This window comes from Homarus americanus, unplaced genomic scaffold, assembly GCF_018991925.1.
Source record: "Homarus americanus isolate GMGI-L3 unplaced genomic scaffold, GMGI_Hamer_2.0 scaffold7626, whole genome shotgun sequence".
Lineage (NCBI taxonomy): Eukaryota > Metazoa > Arthropoda > Malacostraca > Decapoda > Nephropidae > Homarus > Homarus americanus.
Genome location: NW_024718273.1, coordinates 16,834,474 through 16,841,686, shown reverse-complemented (window position 1 = coordinate 16,841,686; position 7,213 = coordinate 16,834,474).

Here is a 7,213-nt window from a genome sequence, read left to right as displayed (position 1 = left end):
GTTATGTGAAAGAACACAGCTAACTGTATCTTGTGCTGTAAGTGAAGTGAAAATGATAGAAGATAATTTCGTTTTCTATATTTTTTTATTGAGTTGAAACAAGTGACTGTGTGGATTTACTCTGAATGAACTTGCACCCTTATAATTCTTAAGTGGAGGGTAGAGTGAAAAGTACTTTCTTGTGGAAGACTCAGAAGTTGTGAAGTCATACGAATGGATATTGAAATGTTGGAATTTCTCAGCCTTGAAATGTTTTAAGCGATGTGGATTCATTTATAAAGGCATAAAACTCTTGTGTGTGTACTCCTATGCCCCTTCACCCTTTAGTCTGTCAGCACCAATAAGTATCATAAGCTTAGGCCTCTTGCTTGTTCTCTGTTTGTGTATGTTGAGTGTTGGTGGCATTATACCATGCTCAAGCACTAAAATTACAGTGCTAATTAACAATCACTTCAATTCACCGAGAATGTACATTTAAAATTTCTGTGTAAACCAACTTTGCAAAATGACCTTAGTACCCTTACATGCCTGTCTTTATGTTGTAATGTTATTGTTGTGTGTACTCCAGGCTCTTAAGATCTGTTAATAAAGAAGTCAGTGTTTATATATATATATATATATATATATATATATATATATATATATATATATATATATATATATATATATATATATATATATATATATATATATATATATATATATATATATATATATATACATACATATACATATACATACATATATAGACACACACATATACAGTATGTGCTTTGGAATACAGTATACATAATCTCATTTAATTAATTTTTGGTGAAATTGCTATTAATGATGAATAGAAACTGTTACTTTGAAGTAGATTTGTAATTTAGATTCTGAAGTAGATTACGGTACTGTACTTCTCATTAGTGTTTGTATTTTGTAGTTTTTATTTTTTATTTTTAGATCCACTTTGGATTAGTGTTTTCAATGTAACAGTTAATCAAAAGGAATATTGTACCAAGATTACCATACCTCCCCCCCCCCTCCATCAAAGAAAATGAAGTAAATCCTAACCAGATACCCAAGGGATTATCATAAGTAGTGAATGGCTGGTTGCATTAAGCACTTTCTTCAATTGTGAATAGTGTGGGTGAGAAGGTTGGCAGTGTTAGTGTATCAAGGTTTTCAGAGAGCAGATATGGTTCCCTGATGAGCTGAGTTCTTCCAGTCTATGAGATTAATGCTCTAACTGTTGTTTATAAATTGATTAGAATCCTTTTTAGAGCAGCTATATGTCGAGAATTGTTTTAGTTGAATATAATTTGTTGAATAAAGTTGGGGTGGGTTTTTTCCTCCAAGAAGAAATAACATTTCCCTGTGGAAAAGGGTATATGATAATGAGACCAGCCATACTCATTATTATAGACTTGATGAGGGTGAACATAACTTTTTTGTATGGATATCAAATTATTGACAAGCTTGAGTCTTTATATTGGCTGTGTGATGTACTTGCTGATGCCTAATATTTCATAAGGGCATTGCTACTTGCTCTATTTTTTAGTATATTGAAAATGCCAGCTTTTACCCCAGTACTGTATAGTGATAATTAATGCCTTGAACAATATGCTTCTGTTTTACTAAGTAGATTAAATTTACTGATTAATTCACATAGGGAGAGGTTTTGGTATTTTGGAAGTTCTTAATTTATATGTAAGGCTTCTATTCCTTGGGTGTCTTAAGTCAGTTTTTTGAGTTTTGAGGAGAGCTTCTTACATGAAAATTAGGGCTTTTAAGAAAGATATATTTTATATTATTACAAGGAACAAGTTTGGTATAGCTACATAAAACTTTCCTTTAACCCAAGCCAAGTTTAGATGGCTTTGTATAGTACATTTGTATGAGATGTTCCAAGTCTTCACTTTGTATTTTGGGAAATTTAGATAATGTGGAGCAGTGGAGTTAAGATTTACACTCAGAGCTGTTGAGGTAAATATTTAAGTGCTGTGCTTTGATTCATATGTAGAGCTTGATTGCTTTTGTCTTAAAATGTAGGCTATTTTTTATACTTTTTAATTTTTTTTATATATTATAGGTGGAAAACTCAGAATTTGAAGAGCTTTCATTGAATGTATTATTTGTTTGGATTTTTTCTTTTACATTTGGTTATAATTAACTGTTTAAAGGTCATTCCATGTGTGAAATGACAGGGAGTTTTATGTTTAAACTGTTAACTTTTACCATTAAGTGTACTGTAGGTTTACATGCCATGTTTATCGGTAATATTCTGTGAAAAAATTTTGGAGTTCGTGCGCTTCCATATTAATTGTTACAAGTGGAATTGTATTAGAGCATTTTTATTTTTTTTTATTTTTTTTTATTTTTTTTTTTGGAGTAATTTTCTGACTCCATTTTTTTAGGTACAGGTGATGATGCTTCAGGTGTGTTGTTTGGGAAGGTGGTGTTTGTGTGTGTATAATGTTATATTATATTCAGGTAGTTATACAAAGATATGTACCAAACTTATTTTGTGAGATATATGCTGATCTTATTTTGTAAGATATTATATACTTCGTAAAGTAAAACCTATTTGAAAAAGAACTGGTGTACTTGAGTATGGCAACATTACACTTTTCTTGAGGAAGTGTGTTGGAGTGTGTGTGTGTGAGTGAGAGATGAAGAGAGAATAATTAATCAGTGTTAATGCAGCCATGTTTAGAATGGTGATTTTGTACAGTTGTAGCCAAGGAAGTTGCCTTTAAATGTAGACAAATATTTCTCAAGGATTGGAAACGATTAAGGTATTTTGTCTGTTATTAGAGATTTTTATATTCATTTACTCTTAGGTTGTAATTCATCTATGAAGGACAATTAGATATTGAGTCTGGTTTATGGTAATTAATCCTCACTCAGATTAAGAGTTGGATTAAAAATTGACAAGTCCAAATTGTGTTTATTGACTTGTATTTATTAATAACAGGTACCTTGGTTGTCTTTGTTGTCATTATGTACAAGTTGAAAATGTTCTCAGTATCTTAGAGCAAAAATTACATGCTCAACCTTTTTCATGTTTGGTAATATTTTGGGATTCTCACACAAAATCATTATGCTCAGTTTCTATCGTGTGTTACCAGAATCAGTGCCAGACATGCTTTATTATATCCCATTTCTCTTTAATTAGTAAATTGGTAGATATGAAAATAAGTAGATAGGAGAGGCATTGTCTTTATTTTTATGGTGTACATTACATTACAGTAATTCATAATCAGTAGTGGATGATGAGTGCTGCAGTTGATGATGATAGACTGATAGGTGATAAAAGCTAAGTTTTCTCTCATTTTATTTTCCTTTGGGTTTGTCCCGATTATGTAATATTTTCATTAATTTTTTTTTCTTTTGTAGGAAAACTTGCATTAATCTAATTTTTCAGACTCCGTAATGCAAAAGGAAATTACTAGGAGCAACTATTTAGTTCTTAGGTAATAGTGATTTGGAAGTTATGCCTTTGATGGATATTATTCCCCCAAGTTTACTTTGTGTTACTCAGCCAGTTGTTTTAAGCGTTGAGATATATGTACAGCTTTTTTGATTCTCTGGTAGGTGATTGGTGCACGGTATTGCACAATGTTTGCTTCACTACACCTTGCTTGTATAAGGCTTTTTCCCATTATTGAACACCCTGCCTGAGTTTTGTTTTGATACAAGTTCTAGGAAAGCTTCTGTTTTAAGGCTTGTATCTTATACTTCGTTAAGCCACAGCTATAAACAACTACATTATAAACCATCCAAGTATTTACAATTGCTCAGTGGTGTAACTGCCATATATATGTATATTGTCATGCTTATTAGTAAATTTAGGTTTAATTTTATGTGGCCATTTTGATTTTCTCCTAAGTTTTTGTATGTTCTAGTGATTTCTTATATTTACACACCTGTATAATTCCAGCTTAGAATAGATGAAGCTCCTACATTTGGGTATATTTTACAAAATGCATTTAACCATCTTCAGTGTTGTGTGCCTTTTTGTAAATTGAAGGCCTGATCAGTTTTGTCCGACATACAGTAATTGAAAAAAATAAAACGGTATTCATAAAAGGTCTTCTTTGAGAGTTAAAAATCCTTTAGAAAAACTTGAAGGCTGTAGTTTTGCTAGCGTAACATTGATTAGGGCTTACAGGTGAAAGCTTTTATGCATAAGTAATATGGACAAATACTGTATACCTTAATTTGTGTTTAGAGACTGTGCCAACTACTGTTGTGGGACTGTATCATGTCCAACATTATCAGATTATGAAAGTAGTTGGAAAGCTAGCATAACCACTACTGTATAGTGTCGTGATTTATAAGTATAATTCCTCCACAAAGAATCTTACTACAATGTGTGCCTATATTTGTGAACAAAGTAGAAAACCCAGCATCCTCAAGGTGGACTGTCAACCTGTTGTAAGTTAAAATTATCAACCAAGAAAATCTATCTAGAAAGAGTAGTGGCTGCTTCTAGACATTGTAGCACTGTCTATGAAATTGTAATGAATTAGTACAACTTGTAATTCAACAGATTCAGTACATAATATTTTGGGGAAGTGCAGTATGCATGTTGTACCAGAGATTTAGTACTAATTTATTTTTTAATCACGCTCTGCAATATTCTATATAAATATTTTACCAAAATGTACGAAAGAAAAGAAACGGAGGAGTCTGTGGAGGGAAGAATGTTAACTTTTGGAATTGTAATACAGTATTGAGATCATCTCATTAATGTGCTGTCTATATGTATTAAGCCAGGTATAGAGAACATTGTATGAAAAACAAATAAAAGCATTGAAAATGAATGAAATCTTACTTTGCATGGTGCTTGAGATGCCTGGCTGGTAGAGGAGGAGTCTGTGTCAGGAGACCGTGATGGAGAAGGCGGCAACAGTTAATGTCAGATGTACACTCACCACGTTTGTCATTTTTTATAACCTCTGAATTCACTTCTAAAGGGATATCTTTACTCTATCTTTTGCTACCTAAACTACTTTTATCACTGAATGTTTCTCACTCATTTTTAATAATGATTACAAAGTTTGAAATCAACATAAAAACTTCCACAGGGAAAAGTAGCACAGTATTGTACCGCAACTTACAATGTGAAACAAAGAGTGACCGAGTGGGCTGCTTCCAAACTGCATGTGCACATCGGTCTCCCCTCCACACTGCGCAACTCACTGCATGTCTTGTTGGCAACTGTGGTAACTGAAAAAGCAAGCTAAGTTGAAGATATATTTTTGGTTCACCATTCAGTATCAACACTTTTGTCGGCTGATGACGTTATTTGTGTTACTACACGGACCGTTAGAAGCGAGATGTTACCCATGACCCTGAGTGCTCTTCTTTTATCTTTATAACTAAAAAAAAAAAAACAAAAAAAAAATGGTAAATTAAACAATAATTTAAATGAAAATTCTATGCTTTGGATCGGCCGGTCTACTGGTGAGATTTGGTCTGGGTGGCAAAAGGCTTAAATTGCATTAAGGTGAATTTGCAAAAGTCGAACACACGTAAGTTGAAGGTTAACCGTACTTGGAATTCATTAGTGTTTGAAACTTTCAACCATTAAACATTGCAGTCATGGGATGCAATGAATAGATGTAAACTCCAAGTTTACAGTTGCTAAATTAACAGCTGTGGCACTAAAATATGTGACTAAAGGTATGTTTGATTAAGTGTGAGATCAGGTTGTACATATAGTCCATTCTGTACTACAGTACTTGTTAATTTCTGGATTAATGTGGAAATAATGTACCCTGTACTGTAATTGATGTTCTACTACCATACATGTGGCCTGCCACTGCAAACATGTTGGAGGCTGCATTGGATGTTTTCCTGGTACTGTACACATTCAAGTATGGCCAAGATCATTACAACACTTAATTTTGAGTATTTCAAACTTTTTCATGTTCTTCATGAAGAGGTCTATCACTTAGTACTATTTCTGCTAAATATATTATGTACTCGCTATTTTGAAGCTTCATGCTTCAAGTGTTGTCCATTGTCCTCCATAATAAAGCAGAAATGGACATAGAACTATTATTTTAGTAAATGCCATTTATATCCATGACCTTATGTCTACATAAGTGTTGCCAGATGATTGCTATCAATGTCTTTCCAAATACAGTATACTGTAGTAAGCTCAGTGTCATGTCAAAGTCCATGTAGGTAGGTAATAGAGGTCAGGGAATTCCATAAATATTTTAAACATGTGGAAAATAATATCACAAGAACAGCTGTGAGGCTTTGGATTAGTCAGAGGCAGTCATGTGGTGCATGTCATCATGGCTTGTATCATGTCTGGTATCTTTTCCAAGTTAGTTTTAATGTTTCCCCAATGATATTTGTTTTCTGATCTACTGTGGTCTTTTATTACTGAAGATACTCAGGAAATGCTCATATCTGAATGCAAATACTGCTGAGAAATACCGACTATTTTCAAAGCTCTATTTTTAATTTGTGGATTCCTAGTATTGTACTGTTTAATTCATTTTGCCATATATATACAGTATAAAGTATATCTAACCTGTATTCATATCCTTTTAAAGTTAGGTACTCTTTCAAATCATAATATGAGCTCTACATAAAGGTACTAGTAATTAAACAATGAAATTTGGTGCATTATGTCTCGTTTTGTGGTGGCAGGTAACGTTGAAATTCGTGGCTATGTTTAACATCCCTATGATTGCCTTTACTGACTGACTGATTGACCCCTGAAATAAGTGTTGTCCCTTGCCTGCTTGCATAATGCTGCCAGCCCAGTGCTAAGTGCAGCTATGGTCAACCTTTATAGCTTTTTATTGAAGGGTGTATTCATAGTTCATGTTGAAAATTTTAACCATACAGTACTTTTAAAACTACCCTGTATCCTGATCCATCTGTTGCATTGAAGTTATGAATTAATGTACTACCTGTATTAGGTAAAATTAGAGTAAGTTAGATTTAGTAATTGTAAACATAACTATATACAGTATATATATATACAATGTACGTCAAGGTTGCAGTGTATTTTGGTTGAAGTTCCAGGTGAATTAAACAAAGGTCTCTGCCAAAAGCCAGGTAAAGGCCCTGGAAAAAAAGGATGAAAACAAGAAAACTTGCTTAAGTACAGATAGATTAAGGTATCCTGAGGAAAAAGCATTTCATATACAGTATATATTTCATAATTAGGATTTTATTTATCATATATAGAGACACCAAT